This window comes from Bos javanicus, chromosome 19 (genome assembly GCF_032452875.1).
Source record: "Bos javanicus breed banteng chromosome 19, ARS-OSU_banteng_1.0, whole genome shotgun sequence".
Classification (NCBI taxonomy): domain Eukaryota; kingdom Metazoa; phylum Chordata; class Mammalia; order Artiodactyla; family Bovidae; genus Bos; species Bos javanicus.
Window position 1 is genome coordinate 2,306,180 of NC_083886.1, and position 22,101 is coordinate 2,328,280.

Genomic DNA, 22,101 nt, shown 5'->3' on the forward strand with positions numbered 1-22,101 from the left:
AAATAGACAAAGGCTGTGCAAAGAGACAAAGAAGGACACTACATAATGATCAAAGCATCAATCCAAGAAGAAGATATAACAATTATAAATATATATGCACCCAATAGAGGAGCACCACAACATATAAGACAAATGCTAACAAGTATGAAAGGAGAAATTAACAATAACACAATAATAATGGGAGACTTTAATACCCCACTCACACCTATGGACAGATCAACTAAACAGAAAATTAACAAAGAAATACAAACTTTAAAAGATATAATAGACCAGTTACACCTAGTTGATATCTATAGGACATTTCATCCCAAAACAATGAATTTCACCTTTTTCTCAAGTGCACACGGAACTTTCTCCAGGATAGATCACATCCTGGGCCATAAATCTAGCCTTGGTAAAATCAAAAAAAAAAAGAAAAAGAAAGAATTCCAAGCATCTTTTTTGACCACAATGCAGTAAGATTAGATATCAATTACAGGAGAAAAACTATTAAAAATTCCAACATATGGAGGCTGAACAACACGCTGCTGAATAACCAACAAATCACAGAAGAAATCAAAAAAGAAATCAAAATTTGCATAGAAACGAATGAAAATGAAAACACAACAACCCAAAACCTGTGGGACACTGTAAAAGCAGTGCTAAGGGGAAGGTTCAAAGCAATATACGCATACCTCAAGAAACAAGAAAAAAGTCAAATAAATAACCTAACTCTACACCTAAAGCAACTAGAAAAGGAAGAAATGAAGAACCCCAGGGTTAGTAGAAGGAAAGAAATCTTAAAAATTAGGGCAGAAATAAATGCAAAAGAAATGAAAGAGACCATAGCAAAATCAACAAAGCCAAAAGCTGGGTCTTTGAGAGGATAAATAAAATTGACAAACCATTAGCCAAATTCATTAAAGAAACAAAGGGAGAAAAATCAAATCAATAAAATTATAAATGAAAATGGAGAGATCACAACAGACAACACAGAAATACAAAGGATCATAAGAGACTACTATCAACAATTATATACCAATAAAATGGACAACTTGGAAGAAATGGACAAATTCTTAGAAAAGTACAACTTTCCAAAACTCGACCAGGAAGAAATAGAAAATCTTAACAGACCCATCACAAGCACAGAAATTAAAACTGCAATCAGAAATCTTCCAGCAAACAAAAGCCCAGGTCCAGACGGATTCACAGCTGAATTCTACCAAAAATTTAGAGAAGAGGTAACACCCATCCTACTTAAACTCTTCCAGAAAATTGCAGAGGAAGGTAAACTTCCAAACTCATTCTATGAGGCCACCATCACCCTAATACCAAAACCTGACAAAGAGACCACAAAAAAAGAAAACCACAGACCAATATCACTGATGAACATAGATGCAAAAATCCTTAACAAAATTCTACCAATCAGAATCCCACAACATATTAAAAAGATCATACATCATGACCAAGTGGGCTTTATCCCAGGGATGCAAGGATTCTTCAATATCCACAAATCAATCAATGTAACATACCACATTAACAACTTAAAAAATAAAAGCCATATTATTATCTCAATAGATGCAGAGAAAGCCTTTGACAAAATTCAACATCCATTTATGATAAAAAAAAACTCTCCAGAAATCAGGAATAGAAGGAACATACCTCAACATGATAAAAGCTATATATGACAAATCCACAGCAAACATTATCCTCAATGGTGGAAAGTTGAAAGCATTTCCCCTAAAGTCAGGAACAAGACAAGGGTGCCCACTTTCACCACTATTATTCAACATAATTTTGGAAGTTTTGGCCACAGCAATCAGAGCAGAAAAAGAAATAAAAGGAATCCAAATTGGAAAAGAAGAAGTAAAACTCTTACTATTTGCAGATGACATGATCCTCTACATAGAAAACCCTAAAGACTCCACCAGAAAATTACTAGAGCTAATCAATGAGTATAGTAAAGTTGCAGGATATAAAATCAACACACAGAAATCCCTTGCATTTCTATACACTAATAATGAGAAAATAGAAAGAGAAATTAAGGAAACAATTCCATTCACCACTGCAATGAAAAGAATAAAATACTTAGGAACATATCTACCTAAAGAAACTAAAGACCTATATATATAAAACTATAAGACACTGTTTAAAGAAATCAAAGAGGACACAAATAGATGGAGAAATATACCATGTTCATGGATTGGAAGAATCAATATAGTGAAAATGAGTATACTACCCAAAGCAATCTATAGATTCAATGCAATCCCTATCAAGCTACCAACGGTATTTTTCACAGAGTTAGAACAAATAATTTCACAATTTGTATGGAAAAATATAAAAAAAAAAACCTCGAATAGCCAAAGTGATCTTGAGAAACAAGAATGGAACTGGAGGAATCAACCTACCTGACTTCAGGCTCTACAAAGCCAAAGTCATTAAGACAATATGCTACCGGCACAAAGACAGAAATATAGATCAATGGAACACAATAGAAAGCCCACCGATAAATCCACGCACCTATGAACACCTTAGTTTTGACAAAGGAGGCAAGAATATACACTGGAGAAAAGACAACCTCTTTAACAAGTGGTGCTGGGAAAACTGGTTAACCACTTGTCAAAGAATGAAACTAGAATACTTTCTAACACCATACACTAAAATAAACTCAAAATGAATTAAAGATCTAAACGTAAGACCAGAAACTATACAATTCCTAGAGGAGAACACAGGCAAAACACGCTCCGACATAAATTACAGCAGGATCCTCTATGACCCACCTCCCAGAATATTGGAAATAAAGCAAAAATAAACAAATGGGACCTAATTAAACTTAAAAGCTTCTGCACAACAAAGGAAACTATAAGCAAGGTGAAAAGACAGCCTTCAGAATGGGAGGAAATAATAGCAAATGAAGCAATGGACAAAGAATTAATCTCAAAAATATACAAGCAACTCCTGCAGCTCAATTCCAGAAAAATAAACCACCCAAACAAAACATGGGCCAAAGAACTAAACAGACATTTCTCCAAAGAAGACATACAGATGGCTAACAAACACATGAAAAGATGCTCAACATCACTCATTATCAGAGAAATGCAAATCAAAACCACAATGAGGTACCATTTCACGCCAGTCAGAATGGCTGCTATCCAAAAGTCTACAAACTATAAATGCTGGAGAGGGTGTGGAGAAAAGGGAACCCTCTTAGACTGTTGGTAGGAATGCAAACTAGTACAGCCACTATGGAGAACAGTGTGGAGATTCCTTACAAAACTGGAAATAGAACTGCCTTATGACCAAGCAATCCCACTGCTGGGCATACACACCAAGGAAACCAGAATTGAAAGAGACACATATACCCCAATGTTCACCGCAGCAGTGTTTATAATAGCCAGGACATGGAAGCAACCTAGATGTCCATCAGCAGACGAATGGATAAGAAAGTTATGGTACATATACACAATGGAATATTACTCAGCCATTAAAAAAAAAAGAAAACATTTGAATCAGTTCTAACAAGGTGGATGAAACTGGAGCCTATTATACAGAGTGAAGTAAGCCAGAGAGAAAAACACCAATACAGTATACTAACACATATATATGGAATTTAGAAAGATGGTAACGGTAACCCTGTATGCAATATAGCAAAACAGACGCATATATAGAACAGTCTTTTGGAATCTGGGAGAGGGCGAGGGTGGGATGATTTGGGAGAATGGCATTGAAACATGTATAATATCATATGTGAAATGAATCGTCAGTCCAGGTTCGATGCATGATACAGGATGCTCAGGGCTGGTGCACAGGGATTACCCAGAGGGATGGTATGTTCAGGGAGGTGGTTGGGAGGGGGTTCAGGATGGAAAACACATGTACACCCGTGGTGGATTCATGTTGATGTATGGAAAAACCAATACAATATTGTAAAGTAATTAGCCTCTAATTAAAATAAATATTTTTTTTAAAAGCAGTTAAAGTGCATTTTTTGGATGTTTTTGCCACAATTTGAAACTCTAAACATTTATACATGTGTGATTGAAAGGCATGCATGCTACTACTTCTAAAATTTAACTTTTTTGCTAAATATAGCTAAAAATAATCCATACTAGAGTTCATAGCTGAGAAGAATTTGCAAAAACTTTGATTATAGTGTCACTTAAATGTCTATTTTCAAGCACATTCATGAATTAATTTTTAACTCTGAGCATCTGCCTTCAATCAAGCTGTGAGTTCCTGACAGAAAATGACAATGTTTAAATATTTTCCTTATGTTTAAAATTTCTACATCTTGATTCCTTTGTCAAAATATCAACTTAGAGCTATGTGGATGAGGCTCTCAGGCAGATGTGGCAAGGTTATCTGTGAATGTGGACAAGATCCCACATTAAAATATGTTGATTTAGTGTGCAAGCCAAAACAGAACTCCTTATTAAGACACCTGACCTTCAACACATGATAAAGCAGGAGGAAAGCAGGAGGTAGGAAAGCCAAGCTCTGAACAGGAACTTTAGGAGACTTGAGTTCAAGGTCATGTTCTTTGGTGTAACATTGGGCTAATCTTAATCTGTGAAAATGGTGTTGGACTAGTAGAGCACTGTTACCCCTTTGAAATTTTATATAAGCTATTTTAATAATAAGTTTATTTACCTGCAATATCTTAACACAACTCAGTGGTTGCCAAAATTTTGGGTAGTGTTGCCCTATCAGTGAAAAAACAACATTCAGCATGCAAACCCATTATAAATCAGTTCATTTCAGTTCAGTCGCTAAATCATATCCGACTCTTTGTGATTCCACGGCTGCAGCACGCCAGGCCTCTCTGTCCATTCCCAACTCCCGGAGTTTACTCAAAATCACATCCATTATAAATACTTATTCATAAATTAAATTGATATACTATTATACTAATTATTACAGGCACTGGGTATCTTCTAAGACACAATTTACTAACCAACATTCTCTCTCGTTCATCTGTACCCATATCAACCTCGTGATTGACCCCTGAGCCTGCCAAACATGTTTTTACATCATAGTCTCTAACCTTGATCCCTCTCCTACAGTTAGCCACTCAGTTCACATGCTCATCTACTTGATATCTTTCCTGAAGTACCACTTTCTCCTGACCACCGTGTTAAAATTTAAAACCTTTCCCCATGCCCTCCTTGCCCTACTTCTCCCCGTTTTCCTCCTTGGCTTATTAATCTCCTGAGTACTTTGCTGTGTGTATTCTTCATTTACCTTAACATTACCTCCTCCCCCTCCTCTGCCTTTTTCCATGCCCTGGGAAGCTGTCCTGCATTTACCAGGCTCCTTTGCACTCTGGCTTCCAGTTGAGTCTTGCCAGTGGAAGGCACTAGTAGGTACAAGAAGGCAAGAGTGGAGAGAAGACCAGACATTTATCCCTTCAGCGTTTATCTCTGCAGGGTCACGATTTGGAAAATGGCTGTTTTCCTCTCCCAAGGCCACACCTCTTGTTGGGTGTCCTTCTATGTCCTCATCTGTTGGGATGACTTGGGATATTACCTGCTCCCATGAGGGAGGTAGCTTCCTACTCTTGGTAGCCTCTAGGGAGGCTCACCATTTCCTTTTACTTTCTCTTAAACCTTGATCTTCCTGACCCAGGGGTGGATCTTGCATCTCCTGCATCTCCTTCATAGGCAGGTGCCTACATTACCACTGAGACACCTGGGAAGCCTCAAACTCTGCCTAGCTCTCCATACATAGCTCTTCATTAAACTCTCCGTAATTACTTACATTTGAGTGTGCCAACTGTTTCTTTCCAGGAACCTGACAACCAGTATTTATATTGATAATCTGTTTTCTCTCATTAGAATTCAACATTCCTGAGGGAAGAGATATTTTCATCTACTTTTATTGTTGCTATTTGTTGCCTCATCCTTGGTCCCTAGCTCATCATAGGCATTTAAGTAGTTGACAAATAAATGAATAATAGTCTCCTCCTGGATTCCTATGGTTTGTCTTGCACATTCCATTTTTGAAATTACTAGATTAAGATTCAAATATATATTTTTATTTGCCTGATTTACCAACTGAATTAATTTAGCATAAACCCATCTAATACAAAATTCTATTTTTAAACCATAAAACAAATATAATTTAGTATCTAATCCCTCTGGAAGAAAATACTTGCTTCCCACAATATTCCTATAATAAGGGCTTCAACAGATACTAAGTCAGTCATGAGAAAGACTTTATTAGTTCACCTTTCTGGCATGTCTATGAGTTAACAGATTAGTTTTCTCCATCCTGATTTCTGCTTTAAGATCTTGTCTTTCTTTCTTCCGATAATGAAGGTAAAACCTGCTTCAGGAAGTAAAGATTTGACTGACACACTTTATCTCTATTCACAGCAGAAGTAATTACCTCAGTATCCCCAACTAAGCTACTTAATTTGCATAATATGCTCAATTATTTAATTAATTTACAAGATCTAGGGCATAGTTGCCTGGATCAGATGTAACAATAGTCTTCAGGAGCAATACCCCTTAGAGCAGAATGGTTAATTAAACAGATGTTTAAAAAAAAATCAGAAAATCATATAAATCCATTTTTGAACTTCATTATGAACAAATTTAGGTCTTCATAGAACCGTTCAATTTCAGCTTCTTCAGCATTACTGCTTGGGGCATAGACTTGGATTACCATGATATTTGGGCTTCCTTGGTGGATATTAAATGGTTTGCCTTAGAAACGAACAGACATCATTCTGTTGTTTTTGAGATTGCATACAAGTACTGCATTTCAAACTCTTTTGTTGACTATGATGGCTACTCTATTTCTTCTAAGGGATTCTTGCCCACAGTAGTAGATATAATGGTCGTCTGACTTAAATTTACTGCTACCAGTCCATTTTAGTTCGCTGATTCCTAGAATGCCAACGTTCACTCTTGCCATTTCCTGTTTGACCACTCCCAATTTGCCTTGATTCATGTACCTGACATTCCAGGTTCCTATGCAATATTGCTCTTTACAGCATCGGACCTTGCTTTCATCACCAGTCACATCCACACTGGGTGTTGTTTTTGCTTTGGCTCCATTCCTTCATTCTTTCTGGAGTTATTTATCCACTAATCTCCAGTAGCATATTGGATACCTACTGACCAGGGAAGTTCATCTTTCAGTGTACGAACTTATTGTCTTTCCATACTATTCATGGAGTTCTCAAGGCAAGAATACTGAAGTGGTTTGCCATTCCTTTCTCCAGCAGACCACATTCTGTCACACCTCTACACCATGACCCGTCCATCTTAGGTGGCTCCACACAGCATGGCTTAGTTTCATTGAGTTAGACAAGGCTGTGGTCCATGTGATCAGATTGGCTACTTGTCTGTGACTGTGCCTGTGATGGTTCTATGAAGACCTGCTGCTGCTGCTAAGTCGCTTCAGTCGTGTCCGACTCTCTGCAACCTCATAGGCAACCCACCAGGCTCCCCCATCCCTGGGATTCTCCAGGCAAGAACACTGGAGTGACTTTCCATTTCCGTCTCTAATGCATGAAAGTGAAAAGTGAAAGTGAAGTCATGCAGTCGTGTCCGTCTCTTTGCGACCCCATGGACTGAAGCCCACCAGGCTCCTCCGTCCATGGGATCTTCCAGGCAAGAGTACTGGAGTGGGGTGCCATTGCCTTTTCCTACAAGACTTTTTAGAACTAACACTCAAAAAAGATGTCCTTTTCATTATATGGGACTGGAATGCAAAACGAGGAAGTCAAGAAACACCTGGAGTTACAGGCAAATTTGGCCTTGGAGTACAGAATGAAGCAGGGCAAAGGCTAATAGAGTTTTTCCAAGAGAACACACTGGCCACAGCAAACACCCTCTTCCAACAACACAAGAGAAGACTCTACACATGGACATCATCAGATGGCCAACACCAAAATCAGATTTATTATATTCTTTGCAGCCAAAGATGGAGAAGCTCTATACAGTCAGCAAAAAAAAAAAAACAAAACTGGGAGCTGACAGTGGCTCAGATCATGAACTCCTTATTGCCAAATTCAGACTTAAATTGAATACAGTGTGGAAAACCTCTAGACCATTCAGGTATGACCTAAAATCAAATCCTTTATGATTATACAGTGGAAGTGAGATAGATTTAAGGGACTAGATCTGATGCTTGATGAACTATGGACGGAGGTTAATGACACTGTACAGGAGACAGGTATCAAGATCATCCCCAAGAAGAAGAAATGCAAAAAAGCAAAATTGCTGTCTGCAGAGGCCTTATAAATAGCTGTGAAAAGAAGAGAAGTGAAAAGAAAAGGAGAAAAGGAAAGTTATACCCATTTGAACGCAGAGTTCCAAAGAATAGCAAGGAGAGATAAGAAAGCCTTCCTCAGTTATCAATGCAAAGAAATAGAGGAAAACAACAGAATGGGGGAAACTAGATATCTCTTTGAGAAAATTAGAGATACTAAGAGAATATTTCATGCAAAGATGGACTCAGTAAAGGACAGAAGTGGTATGGACCTAACAGAATCAGAAGACATTAAGAAGAGGTGGCAAGAATACACAGAAGACCTGTACAAAAAAAGATCTTCAGGAACCAGATAATCAAGATGGTGTGATCACTCACCTAGAGCCAGACATCTTGGAATGTGAAGTCAAGTGAGCCTTTGGAAAGTGTACTCATATGCCAACAAATTTGGAAAACTCAGCAGTGGCCACAGGACAGGAAAAAGTCGGTTTTCATTCCAATCCCCAAGAAAGGCAATACCAAAGAATGCTCAAACTACCTCACAATTGCACCCATGTGACACGCTAGTAAAGTAATCCTCAAAATTCTCCAAGCCAGGCTTCAACAATATGTGAACTGTGAAATTCCAGATGTTCAGGCTGCACTTAGAACAGGCAGAGGAACCACAGATCAAATTGCTAACATCCGTTGCATCATTGAAAAAGAAAGAGAGTTCCAGGAAAATATCTATTTATGCTTTATTGACGATGCCAAAGCCTGTGACTATGTGACTCACCACAAACTGTGAAAATTTTGCAAGAGATGGAACTACCAGACCACCTGACCTGCCTCTTGAGAAATCTGTGTGCAGGTCAGGAAGCAAAAGTTAGAATTGGACATGGAACAACAGACTGGTTCAAAAAGGAAAAGGAGTACGTCAAGGCTGTATATTGTCACCTGCTTATTTAACTTACATGCAGAGTATATCATGAGAAACGCTGTGCTGGATGAAGCACAAACTGGAATAAAGATTGCCGGGAGAAATACCAATGACCTCAGATATGCAGATATACAACACCCTTATGGCAGAATGTGAAGAAGAACTAAATAGCCTGTGGTTGAAAGTGAAAGAGGAGAGTGAAAAAGTTGGCTTAAAGCTCAACATTCAGAAAACTAGAATTATGACATCTGGTCTCATAACTTCATGAAAAATAGATGGGAAAACAGTGGGAACTGTGGCTGACTTTATCTTTTTTGGGCTCCAAAGTCACTGAAGATGATAACTGCAGCCATGAAATAAAAGGACGTTTAAACCTTGGAAGAAAAGTTATGACAAACCTAGACAGCATATTAAAAAGCACAGACACTACTTTGCCAACAAAGGTCCATCTAATCAAGGCTATTGTTTCCCCAGTACACATGTATGGATGTGAGAGTTGGACTGTGAAGAAAGCTGAGCACCGAAGATTTGATATTAAAAAAAAAAAAACAGAGACATTACTTTGCCAACAAAGGTCTGTCTAGTCAAGGCTATGGTTTTTCCAGTGGTCATATATAGATGTGAGAGTTAGACTATAAAGAAAGCTGAGCACTGAGGAATTGATGTTTTTGAACTGTGGTGTTGGAGAAGACCACAAGGAGATCCAAACAGTCCATCCTAAAGGAGATCAGTCCTGGGTGTTCATTGGAAGAACTGATGCTGAAGCTGAAACTGCAATACTTTGGCCACCTGATGTGAAGAGCTGACTCATTTGAAAAGACCCTGATGCTGGGAAAGATTGAAGGCAGGAGGAGAAGGGGATGACAGAGGATGAGATGGTTGGATGGCTTCAACAATTCAATAGACATGAGTTTGAGTAAACTCTGAGAGTTGGTGATGGATAGGGAGGTCTGGCGTTTTGCAGTCCATGGGGTCCCAAGGAGTCGGACACAACTGAGTGACTGAGCAGAACTGAAGTGAAGTGAATGAGCCAAAACTGTGCTTCCCAGGTGGCACTAACAGTAAAGAACCTTCCTGCTAGTGCAGAAGACATAAGAGATGCAGATTCAATTCCTGGGTCAGGAAGATCCCCTGTAGAAGGGCACAGCAATCCCTTCAGTATTCTTGTCTGAAGCATCCCATGGACAGAGGAGCCTGTCAGCCAATCGTCCATGCTGCTGCTAAGTCGCTTCTGTCGTGTCCGAAGCTGTACGACCCCACAGATGGCACCCAATAGGCTCCCTTGTTCCTAGGATTCTCCAGGCAAGAACACTGGAGTGGGGTGCCATTGCCTTCTCCGCCTATGGTCCATAGGGTCTCGTAAAGTCCATAGGGTCTCATAAAGTCTGACATGGCTGAAGGTGCTTTGCATGCACATATGTTGTACAACATGATGAAAAGTCAAAACAACTGTACTCAGAAAACCATAAGATACTGTTGAATGGAGTCAGGAATGACCTAAACAGTGGAGGTATACACTATGCTCTTGAACTGGAAGAATCAGTATTGTCAAAGTGACTGCTGCTAAGTCGCTTCAGTCGTGTCTGACCATGTGCGACCTCATGGACTGTAGCCTACCAGGCTCCTCCATCCATCGGATTTTCCAGGCAAGAGTACTGGAGTGGGGTGTCATTGCCTTCTCCAGTCAAAATGACTATACCACCCTAAAAAATTTACAGATTCAATGCAATCCCTATCCCTATCAAATTGTCAATGGCATTTTTCACAGCATTCAAACAACAACAACAAAAAAAACTTACACTTTGTATGGAAACACAAAAATCCCTAAATAACCAAAGCTATGATCAGTGCATTTTCTTGGCAAAACTCTATTAGTCTTTGCCCTGCTTCATTCCGTATTCCAAGGCCAAATTTGCCTGTTGCTCCAGGTGTTTCTTGACTTCCTACTTTTGCATTCCAGTCCCCTATAATGAAAAGGACATCTTTTGTGGGTGTTAGTTCTAAAAGGTCTTGTAGGTCTTCAAAGAATCGTTGAAGTTCAGCTTCTTCAGCGTTACTGGTTGGGGCATAGACTTGGATTACTGTGATATTGAATGGTTTGCCTTGGAAACAAACAGAGATCATTCTATTGTTTTTGAGATTGCATCCAAGTACTGCATTTCAAAATCTTTTGTTGACCAAGATGGCTACTCCATTTCTTCTGAGGGACTCCTGCCCACAGTAGTAGATATAGTGGTCATCTGAGTTAAATTCACCTGTTCCAGTTCATTTTAGTTCACTGATTCCTAGAATGTCGACGTTCACTCTTGCCATCTCTTGTTTGACCACTTCCAATTTGCCTTGATTCATGGACCTGACATTCAAGGTTCCTATGCAATATTGCTCTTTACAGTATCAGACCTTGCTTCTATCACCAGTCACATCCACAGCTGGGTACTGTTTTTGCTTTGGCTCCATCCCTTCATTCTTTCTGGAGTTATTTCTCCACTGATCTCCAGTAGCATATGGGGCAACTACTGACCTGGGGAGTTCCCTCTTTCAGTATCCTAGGATTTTGCCTTTTCATACTGTTCATGGGGTTCTCAAAGGAAGAATACTGAAGGGGTTAGCCATTCCCTTTGCCAGTGGACCACATTCTGTCAGCAGGGAAAAGACTAATAGAGTTTTGCCAAGAAAATGCACTGGTCATAGCAAATACCCTCTTCCAACAACACAAGAGAAGACTCTACACATGGACATCACCAGATGGTCAATACCGAAATCAGATTCATTATATTCTTTGCAGCCAAAGATGGAGAAGGTCTATAAAGTCAACAAAAACAAGACCGGGAGATGACTGTGGCTCAGATAATAAACTCCTTATTGCCAAATTCAGACTTAAATTGAAGAAAGTAGGGAAAACCACTAGACCATTCAGGTATGACCTAAATTAAATCTTTTATGATTATACAATGGAAGTGAGAAATAGATTTAAGGGACTAGACCTGATAGATAGAGTGCCTGATGAACTATGGACTGAGGTTCGTGACATTGTACAGGAGACAAGGATCAAGACGATCCCCATGGAAAAGAAATGAAAAAAAGCAAAATGGCTGTCTGCGGAGGTCTTACAAATAGTTGTGAAAAGAAGAGAAGCAAAAAGCAAAGGACAAAAGGAAAGATATAAGCATCTGAATGCAGAGTTCCAAAGAATAGCAAGAAGAGATAAGAAAGACTTCTTCAGATATCAATGCAAAAAAAAAAAGAGGTAGAGAACAGAGTGGGAAAGACTAGAGATCACTTCAAGAAAATTAGAGATACCAAGGGAACATTTCATACAAAGATGGGCTTGATAAAGGACAGAAATGGTATGGACCTAACAGAAGCAGAAGATATTAAGAAGAGATGGCAAGAATACACAGAAGAACTGTACAAAAAAGATCTATAGGACCCAGATAATCACGATGGTGTGATCACTCACCTAGAGCCAGACATCCTGGAATGTGAAGTCAAGTGGTCCTTATGAAGCATCACTGTGAACAAAGCTAGTGGAGGTGATGGAATCCCAGTTGAGCTATTCCAAATCCTGGAAGATGATGGTGTGAAAGTGCTGCACTCAATATGCCAGCAAATTTGGAAAACTCAGCAGTGGCCACAGGACTGGAAAAGGTCAGTTTTCATTCCAATCCCAAAGAAAGGCAATGACAAAGAATGTCCAAACTACCATACAATTGCACTCATCTCACATGCTAGTACAGTAATGCTCAAAATTCTTCAAGCCAGGCTTCAGCAATACGTGAATTGTGAACTTTCAGATGTTCAAGCTGGTTTTAGAAAAGGCAGAGGAACCAGAGACCAAATTGCCAACTTCCGCTGGATCATGGAAAAAGAGAGTTCCAGAAAGACATCTATTTCTGCTTTACTGACTATGCCAAAGCCTTTAACTGTGTGGATCACAATAAACTGTGGAAAATTCTGAACGAGATGGGAGTTCAAGACCACCTGACCTGCTTCTTGAGAAATCTGTATGCAGGTCAGGAAGCAACAGTTAGAACTGGACATGGAACAACAGACTGGTTCCAAATACGAAAAGGAGTACGCCAAGGCTGTATATTGTCATCCTGCTAATTTAACTTATATGCAGAGTACATCATGAGAAATACTGGACTGGAAGAAGCACAAGCTGGAATCAAGATTGCCGCGTGAAATATCAATAACATCAAATATGCAGATGACACCACCATTATGGCAGAAAGTGAAGAGGAACTAAAAATCCTCTTGATGAAAGTGAAAGAGGAGAGTGGAAAAGTTAGCTTAAAACTCAACATTCAGAAAACGAAGATCATAGCATCTGGTCCCATCACTTCATGGGAAATAGATGGGGAAACAGTGGAAACAGTGTCAGACTTTATTTTTGGGGGGCTCCAAAATCACTGCAGATGGTGATTTCAGCCATGAAATTAAAAGAAGCTTACTCATTGGAAGAAAAGTTATGACCAACCTAGATAGCATATTCAAAAGCAGAGACATTACTTTGCCAACAAAGGACCATCTAGTCAAGGCTATGGTTTTTCCAGCGGCCAGGTATGGATGTGAGAGTTGGACTGTGAAGAAAGCCGAGCGCCGAAGAATTGATGCTTTTGAACTGTGGTGTTGGAGAAGACTCTTGAGAGTCCCTTGGACTGCAAAGAGATCCAACCAGTCCATTCTGAAGGAGATCAGCCTTGGGATTTCTTTGGAAGGAATGATGCTAAAGCTGAAACTCCAGTACTTTGGCCACCTCATGTGAAGAGTTGACTCATTGGAAAAGACTCTGATGCTGGGAGGGACTGTGGGCAGGATGAGAAAGGGACTACAGAGGATGAGATGGCTGGATTGCATCACTGACTCAATGGATTTGAGTCTGCGTGAACTCTGGGAGTTGGTGATGTACAGGGAGGCCTGGGGTGATGCAATTCATGGGGTCGCAAAGAATCGGACACGACTGAGCGACTGAACTGAACTTAACTGATTCAAAACTATCTTGGGAAAGAAAAATGGAGCTGAAGGAATCAGGCTTCTTGACTTCAGACTCTATCTTAAAGCTAGATTCACTTAACAATTTGGTAATAGTATAAAAACAGAGATATAGATCAATAGAACAGGGTACAAAATCCAGAGATAAACTGATGCACTGGTGCTCACCTAATCCAAGACCAAAGAGGTAAGAATATACCATCAAAAAAAGACAGTCTCTTCAATAATGGTGCTCCCATGGTGAACCAAGTCAAATGAAGTGTGAAATGACATATGCAAGCATGACTAATTGCTTCAATTGTGTCTAATTTTTTTAGACCCTGTAGACTGTAGCCCCGGAGAAGGCAATGGCAACCCACTCCAGTACTCTTCCCTGGAAAATCCCATGGACGGAGGAGCCTCGTAGCCTGCAGTCCATGGGGTCGCTAAGATTCAGGCATGACTGAGCGACTTCACTTTCATGCATTGAAGAAGGAAATGACAACCAACTCCAGTATTCTTGCCTGGAGAATCCCAGGGACAGAGGAGCCTAGTGGGCTGCTGTCTATGGGGTTGCACAGAGTCGGACACGAGTGAAGCAACTTAGCAGCAGCAGCAGCAGCAGACTGTAGCCCACCAAGCTTCTCTGCCCATGGGATTCTCCATGGCAAGAAAACTGGAGTGGGTTGCCATGTCCTTTCCCAGGAGATCTTCCTGACCCAGGGACTGAACCCAGGTCTCCTGCTGCTCCTGCATTACAGGCCATTTCTTTACCACTGAGCTACAAGGGACGCCCTGTGAAATAGCACAGCAAACCTAAAATCCTGATTTTAAAGTCAAAAGACCTGAGAGAGGAGCCCCATGAAACTTGAGAGAGAACAGGAGTCATGTAGAGGAATGTGACACAGAAGGAAAGGAAAGGAAGGAAAGTCGCTCAGTTGTGTCCGACTCTTTGCAACCCTGTGGACTATAGCCTACCAGGCTCCTCCCTCCATGGGATTCTCCAGGCAAGAGTTCGGGAGTCGGTTGCCATTTCCTTCTCCAGGGGATCTTCCCGATCCAGGGATCGAACCTGGGTCTCCTGCATTCCAGGCAGACGCTTTAACCTCTGAGCCACCAGGGAAGCCCCAAAGGGGAATGTGATAGAGAAAATGAGCCCCAAATCTGTGTATAATGTTCTAGGCTCACTATTGACCTGCACATGTATTGAATCAAGAGCTGAATTATGATACAAAACAAAGCACTGGTTGACCACTGGTTGCATACGTGTGGAAAAGACAGAAAAGTTCTACAAATGCTTTTAAAACTAAACTGATATATATCTTCTTTAATAAGTGCTTTTATTTTCTTTGGGTAAATATCCAAGAGTATATGTCATATGGATCATATGGCAGTTGTGTTTTTAATATTTTGTGAAATTGCTATCTGTTTTCCACAGTGGTTGCACCAATTTACATCCCCCCCTCAACAGCGCACAACGGTTCCTTTTTCCCCAAATCTTCACCAATATTTGTTACTTGCTATCTTTTTGATAATAGCCATTCTGACATTGGAGGTGATATATCATTGTGGTTTTGATTTGCATTTCCCTGATGTAATATTAATGATGTTGAATGTCTTTTCATATGCCTGTTGGCCATTTGTATATCTTATTGAGAAAAAGCCTATTCAGATCCTCTGCCCGTATTTTAATTGCTTTTTTTTTTTTTTTAGGTTGAAAGTGAAAATGAAAGTCGCTCAGTCATGTCCGACTCTTTGTGACCCCTGAACTAAATAGTCCATGGAATTCTCCAGGCCAGAATACTGGAGTAGTTAGTCTTTCCCTTCTCCAGGGGATCTTCCCAACACAAGGATCAAACTCAGGTCTCTCACACTGCAGGCAGATTCTTTACCAACTGAGCTATCAGGGAAGCCCTTTTAAGTTGAAGTTTATGAATTCTTTGCATATTTTGGATGTTAACCCCTTATGACATATTATTTGCAAATATCTTCTCCCATTCAATAGGAAGTAGTTTCATTTTTTTGTACTTTCTATCCCTTACTGTGCAAAAGCTTTTTAATTTGATGTATTCTTAATAGTTTATTTTTTGCTTTTGTTTCCCTTGCCTGAGGAGATATAGCCAAAAACATTAAAAAAAAAAAAAAAGAAAAAAAGAAAAAAACAATGTTTAAAATCATGCTGTCTATATTTTTTTTTCCAGAAGCTTTATGGGTTTAAGTCTTACATTTGAGTCTTTAACCCATTTTGAATTTATTTTTTATGTATGGTGTGAGAGATTAGCTCAATTTGATTTTTTTGCATGTAGCTGTCCAGTTTTTCCAATGCCATTTTTAAAGAGACTGTCTTTTCTCCATTGCCTATTCTTGTTCTGTTGGCATAGATTAACTGCCCTTGTAAATGTGAGCTCATTCTCTTCTGTTCATATGAGCTATGTGTCTGCTTATACGCTAGTACCATACTTGATTTCTGTAGCTTTGTAGTATAGTTTAAAGGAGGTATAATATCTTCAGCTTTGTTCTTCTTCCTCAAGATTGTTTTACTTATTCAGAATCTTTTGTGTTTCCACACAAATTTTCAGATTATTTGTTCTAGCTTATGAAAAATGTAATTTGAATTTTGATAGGAATTGTACTGAGTCTGTAGCTTTTTTGTTGTAGTATGGTCATTTTAACAATATTATTTTTTTTTCCCCAAACCATGAGTATGGCATCTCTTCCCATCTGTTTGTGTCATTGCAACATGACTTACAATAGACAATACATAGAAACAACCTAAGTGCCCATCAGTCAATAAGTGCATAAAGAAGATCTGCTATACATATACAGTGTAATTCACAAAAAGAATGAAATCTTGCCATTTGCAACAACATGGATGGACCTAGAGGGTATTATGCTAAGGGAAATAAATCAGATAAAGAAAGACAAATACTTTATAACTTTACTTATATATGGTATCTTAAAAAATAAGAATAAATGAACCAATATAAAAAAAAAAACAGAAACACAGTTATAGATACAGAGAATAAGCAGGTGGTTACTAGAGGGGATAGATTGGAAGGGAGAAAGAAATAGGTGAGGAAGATCAAAAGTTACAGATTTCCAGCTACAAAATAAATGAGTCATGGACATGACATTTAAAGTTAAATTTAAGATTAAAGTTCAAAAATATGTAATATCTTTGTTGACATATCATAACAGGACTTATCAAGGTGGTAACTTTGAGAGGTATTGAAATATCAAATCACCGTGTTGTGTAAAAGAAACTAAGAAAGTGCTGGAAATTAATTATACTTCAAAAACAAACAAACTCAGAAAGAGAGATCAGGTTTGTGATGACCAGAGGTAAGAGGAGGGGAAATGGACAGAGGCAGTGAAAAGATACAAACTTCTACATATAAAGTAAGTGACTATAAAGAAAGCTGAGCTCTGAAGAACTGATGCTTTTGAACTGTGGTGTTGGAGAAAACTCCTGAGAGTCCCTTGGACTGCAAGGAGATCCAACCAGTCCATCCTAAAGGAAATCAGTCCTGAATATTCATTGGAAGGACTGATGCTGAAGCTGAAACTCCAACACTTTGGCCACCTGATGTGAAGAACTGTCTCATTTGAAAAGATCCTGCTGCTGGGAAAGATTGAAGGCAGGAGGAGAAGGGGGCGACAGAGGATGAGATGGTTGGATGGCATCACTGACTCAATGAACATGAATTTGAGTAAACCCTGGGAGTTGGTGATGGACATGGAGGCCTGGCGTGCTGCAGTCCATGGGGTCACAAAGAGTCAGACATGACTGAGCAACTGAACTGAATTGAGGGATATAATGTAAAATGTATATAATAATGCTATGTGTTACAAATGAAAGTTATTAAGAAAGTAAATCTTAAGAGAGTTAAGAATTTTCATCATGAGGGAAATGTTTTTTCTATTTCTTTAATTTTGTATGTATATGAGATGATGGGATTTCACCAAACATATTGTGATAAGTATTTCACAATGTATGTAAGTCAAATCATTATACTGTAGAAAGGGAGATCAAAAAGACAGAATAAGGGGATGTGGAGCTTATCTCCCTTCCTGAACACATCAAAAATTTAGATGTATAAATATGAAACAATTTTTACTAAAAACTAACTGGAAACTGGCAGGATTCCAGATAAACCAAGCCTGTAAGAAAGATACACACATAAATCGATAGGAAGGGAAGAAAAGTTATTGGGTTAGTATCTGCATATATTCTTGGGAGGAGACTCAGAAGAAAAAGCAGATTACACAAAAGCACTCTTCTCTGAGGAAAAGATCCTCATGCAGGAAGAGGCAAAACAACACACATTTAAAGGCCACAATGCTGCAAACTTGATCCTGACTGTCAGTGCTTCTGCTACAGAACTTAAGATTGTGCCCATGACAGTATGATAATAGCCAATGAGAAAAAAGAGAGTTCTGCCTAACAGTGTGCACCAGCTCTTCTCCTTCTATCTCCAGTCCCATCTCCTGCCATGGTGATACCTGCTTGCACACTCTGAGGAAAGATGCAACTGGCATCTGTGCCAACACCAGCTCTCCCACCTAAGATATCAGACACGTGCAGTCTGCATAAGGACATTTCTACATAAAAAACACCCCTTCAACATCAAATAGGTAATAGTTTCATTTAAATTCATAGAGGCAGAGAAAGTTAAGCAAAATGAAAAGTGAGAGGAGCTACTTATAATTGAAATAGCAAGACAAAACACTTGGGGGAAAAATGAAGCAGAAATGAACAATTTAACAGATAAAGAATTCAAAAAACAGTAATAACAATATTAACTGAATCATGAAAAAAATTGATATAATCACTGAATATTGTAACAAGGAAATAGAAAATATAAAAAAGGCCCAATTAGACATGAGGATTTCAATAGCTTAAAAAAAGTCTAGAAGAAATGAATAGTAGACTAAGAGATACATAAGAACACACAAGTCATCCAAAAGCTAGAGTAATGGAAATTACCCAATCAGAGCAGTGGCCAAAAATAAATAAACAGTGAAAGCAAGTTAAGTGATCTCTGATATAACATTGGGCTGGTGCTCAGTGGTAAAAAACCAACCTGCTAATGCAGGAGATATGTGTTCACCCTCTGGGTCAGGAAAATCCCCTGGAAAAGGAAATGGCAATCCACTCCAGTATTTTTGCCTGGGAAATCCCATGCACAGAAGAGTCTGGCAGACTACAGTCTATGGGGTTGCAAAGAGTTGGATACAGTTTAGCAACTAAATAACACAGCAACTGGGAAAACATTAATTATTCCAAATTCTCATTATAGGGGTTCCAGAAGAAAAATAGAGAAGATGATTCAAAATGTATTTGAGAAAATTATTGCTAAAAACATCCAAAATGTGAAGAAGGAAACAGATACCCAGGTATAAGAAGAACAAAGGGTCCCAAACAAGATGAACCAAAACGGAGAGACATCAAGATATATCATAATTAAAATGGCAAAATTAAAGATATAAAGAGAATTATAATGTCTGCAAAAGAAAAACAAAGAGTCATATACAAGCAATTTCTACACGGCTATCAATCGATTTATTTGCAGAAATGTTTCAGGTCAAAAAGGATGGGCATGATATATTCAAAGTGTTGAAAATGAAAAACCTGTGATCGAGAATACTATATTCATCAAGATTATCATTTAGAATAGAAAGAGAGATAAAGACTTTCTCAGAGAAGCAAAAACTAACAGAATTCATCAATACTAAATCTATCCCAAAAGGAATGTTTAAAGGTCTTTTCTAAATTGAAATGAAGTAAAAAAACTATACAAAATGAAAAATCCCTCTAAGAAAGGCAAATATATAGGATAGAGTCCCAAAATACTGTAAGAATTGAAGATTAAACACTTAGGTAAACCAGTATGCAGAATACAAAAAAAAAAAAAAAAAGGTAAAAGCAAATATAACCACAATAAACAATTAAGTCATAAGCATAAAGGTGTAAAATATGACACTAAAACCATAAAATGTGGTGAGAAGAATAAAAAAATGTAGATGTCTTAGAATGTGTCTGAACTTAAATGACCATCAGTTTAAAACAAGTAGATATAGTTATAGGTCAACATATAAAAATCCCATGGTAAACACAAATCAAAAACCTACAATAGCTATACAAAACCCAAAAACAAACTACTAAAAAAATAATCAAACAAGAGAAGAAACCAAGACAGTAATTGAAAAGAGAGCTACCAAAACAACCAGAAAACTAGTAATACAATGGCAATAAGCACATCTGTCAATAATTACTCTAAATGTCAATGAGCTAAACACAAGCTGTTTCATTACATAAAAAAAAAAAAAAAAAAATTAAAACATGTATAAGATCATATAAGAAATGAATCACCAGTCCAGGTTCGATGCAGGATACAGGAAGGTTGGGCCTGGTGCACTGGAATGACCCAGAGGGATGGTATGGGGAGGGAGGAGGTAGGGGGGTGTTCAGGATGGGGAACATGTGTACACCCATGGTGGATGCATGTTGCTGTATGGGAAAACCAATACAAAATTGTAAAGTAAATAATAAAAATAATTTAAAAATAAAACAAACAAAAACACCCAGAAAATTTCAATATGTTGCTTACAAGAGACTTACTTCAGGGTAAAAGACAAACACAGACTGAAAATGAGGAAACACAAAAAGAAATATTTCATACAAATGAAAATGGTAAGAAAGCAGAGGTAGCAAAATTCTTAACAGACAAAATAAACTTTAAAGTGAAGGCCACAGCAAAGGACAAAGTGAACGTGAAAGTCACTCAGCATGTCTGACTCTGTGACCCAATGGATGTGACCCAATGGACTATACATTTCATGGAATTCTCCAGGCCAGAATACTGGACTGTGTAGCTTTTCTCTTCTCCAGGAAATCTTCCCTACCAAGGGATTGAACCCAGGTCTCTCACATTGCAGGCAGATTCTTTACAAGGTGAGCCACAAGGGAAGCCCAATAACACTGGAGTGGGTAGCCTATCCCTTCTCCAAGGGATCTTCCTGACCCAGGAATTGAACCAGGGTCTCCTGTACTGCAATTGGATTCTTTACCAACTGAGCTATCAGGGAAGCCATTATATAATGAAAAAGAGACCAATACATAAGAGGACATTACCCCAAATACAGGAACACCTAAATATATAAAGCTAATACTAATGCTGCTGCTGCTGCTAAGTCCCTTCAGTCATGCCGGACTCTGTGCGACCCCAAAGACGGCAGCCCCCCAGGCTCTGCTATCCCTGGGATTCTCCAGGCAAGAACACTGGAGTGGGTTGCCATTTCCTTCTCTGATGCATGAAAGTGAAAAGTGAAAGTGAAGTCACTCAGCCGTGTCCAACTCTTCACGACTCCATGGACTGCAGCCTATCAGGCTCCTCCATCCATGGTATTTTCCAGGCAAGAGTACTGGAGTGGGTTGCCATTGCCTTCTCCATAATACTAATGAAGAAGAACTAAAGAACCTCTTGATGAAAGCTAAACAGGAGAGTGAAAAAGTTGGCTTAAAACTCAACATTCAGAAAACTAAGATCATGGCATCCGGTCCCATCGCTTCCTGGGAAATAGATGGGAAAACAGTGGAAACAGTGGCTGACTTTATTTTTCTGGGCTCCTGAATCACTGCAGATGGTGATTGCAGCCATGAAATTAAAACATGCTTACTCCTTGGAAGAAAAGTTATCATCAACCTAGACAGCATTTTGAAAAGCAGAGACATTACTTTGTCAACAAAGTCCGTCTAGTCAAGGCTATGGTTTTTCCCGTGGTCATGTATGGATGTGAGAATTGGACTATAAAGAAAGTTGAGCTTGGAAGAATTGATGCTTCTGAACTGTTGTTTTGGAGAAGACGCTTGAGAGTCCCTTGGACTGCAAGGAGATCCAACCAGTCCATCCTAAAGAAATCAGTCCTGAATATTCATCCAATACTTTGGCCACCTGATGCGAAGAGCTGACTCATTTGGAAAGACCCTGATTCTGGGAAAGATTGAA

The 22,101-nt window shown here is 38.9% G+C and overlaps 1 protein-coding gene and 1 non-coding gene across 2 annotated transcripts in view; both read right to left on the bottom strand.

Moving 5' to 3' along the window:
- CA10 (carbonic anhydrase 10) overlaps window positions 1-22,101 on the bottom strand; it is an 843,529-nt gene that overhangs the window by 549,193 nt on the left and 272,235 nt on the right. The window lies entirely within an intron of this gene.
- On the bottom strand, window positions 15,144-15,215 carry TRNAS-GGA (transfer RNA serine (anticodon GGA)). The gene has a single exon. It is a non-coding gene; the product is annotated as a tRNA-Ser (tRNA).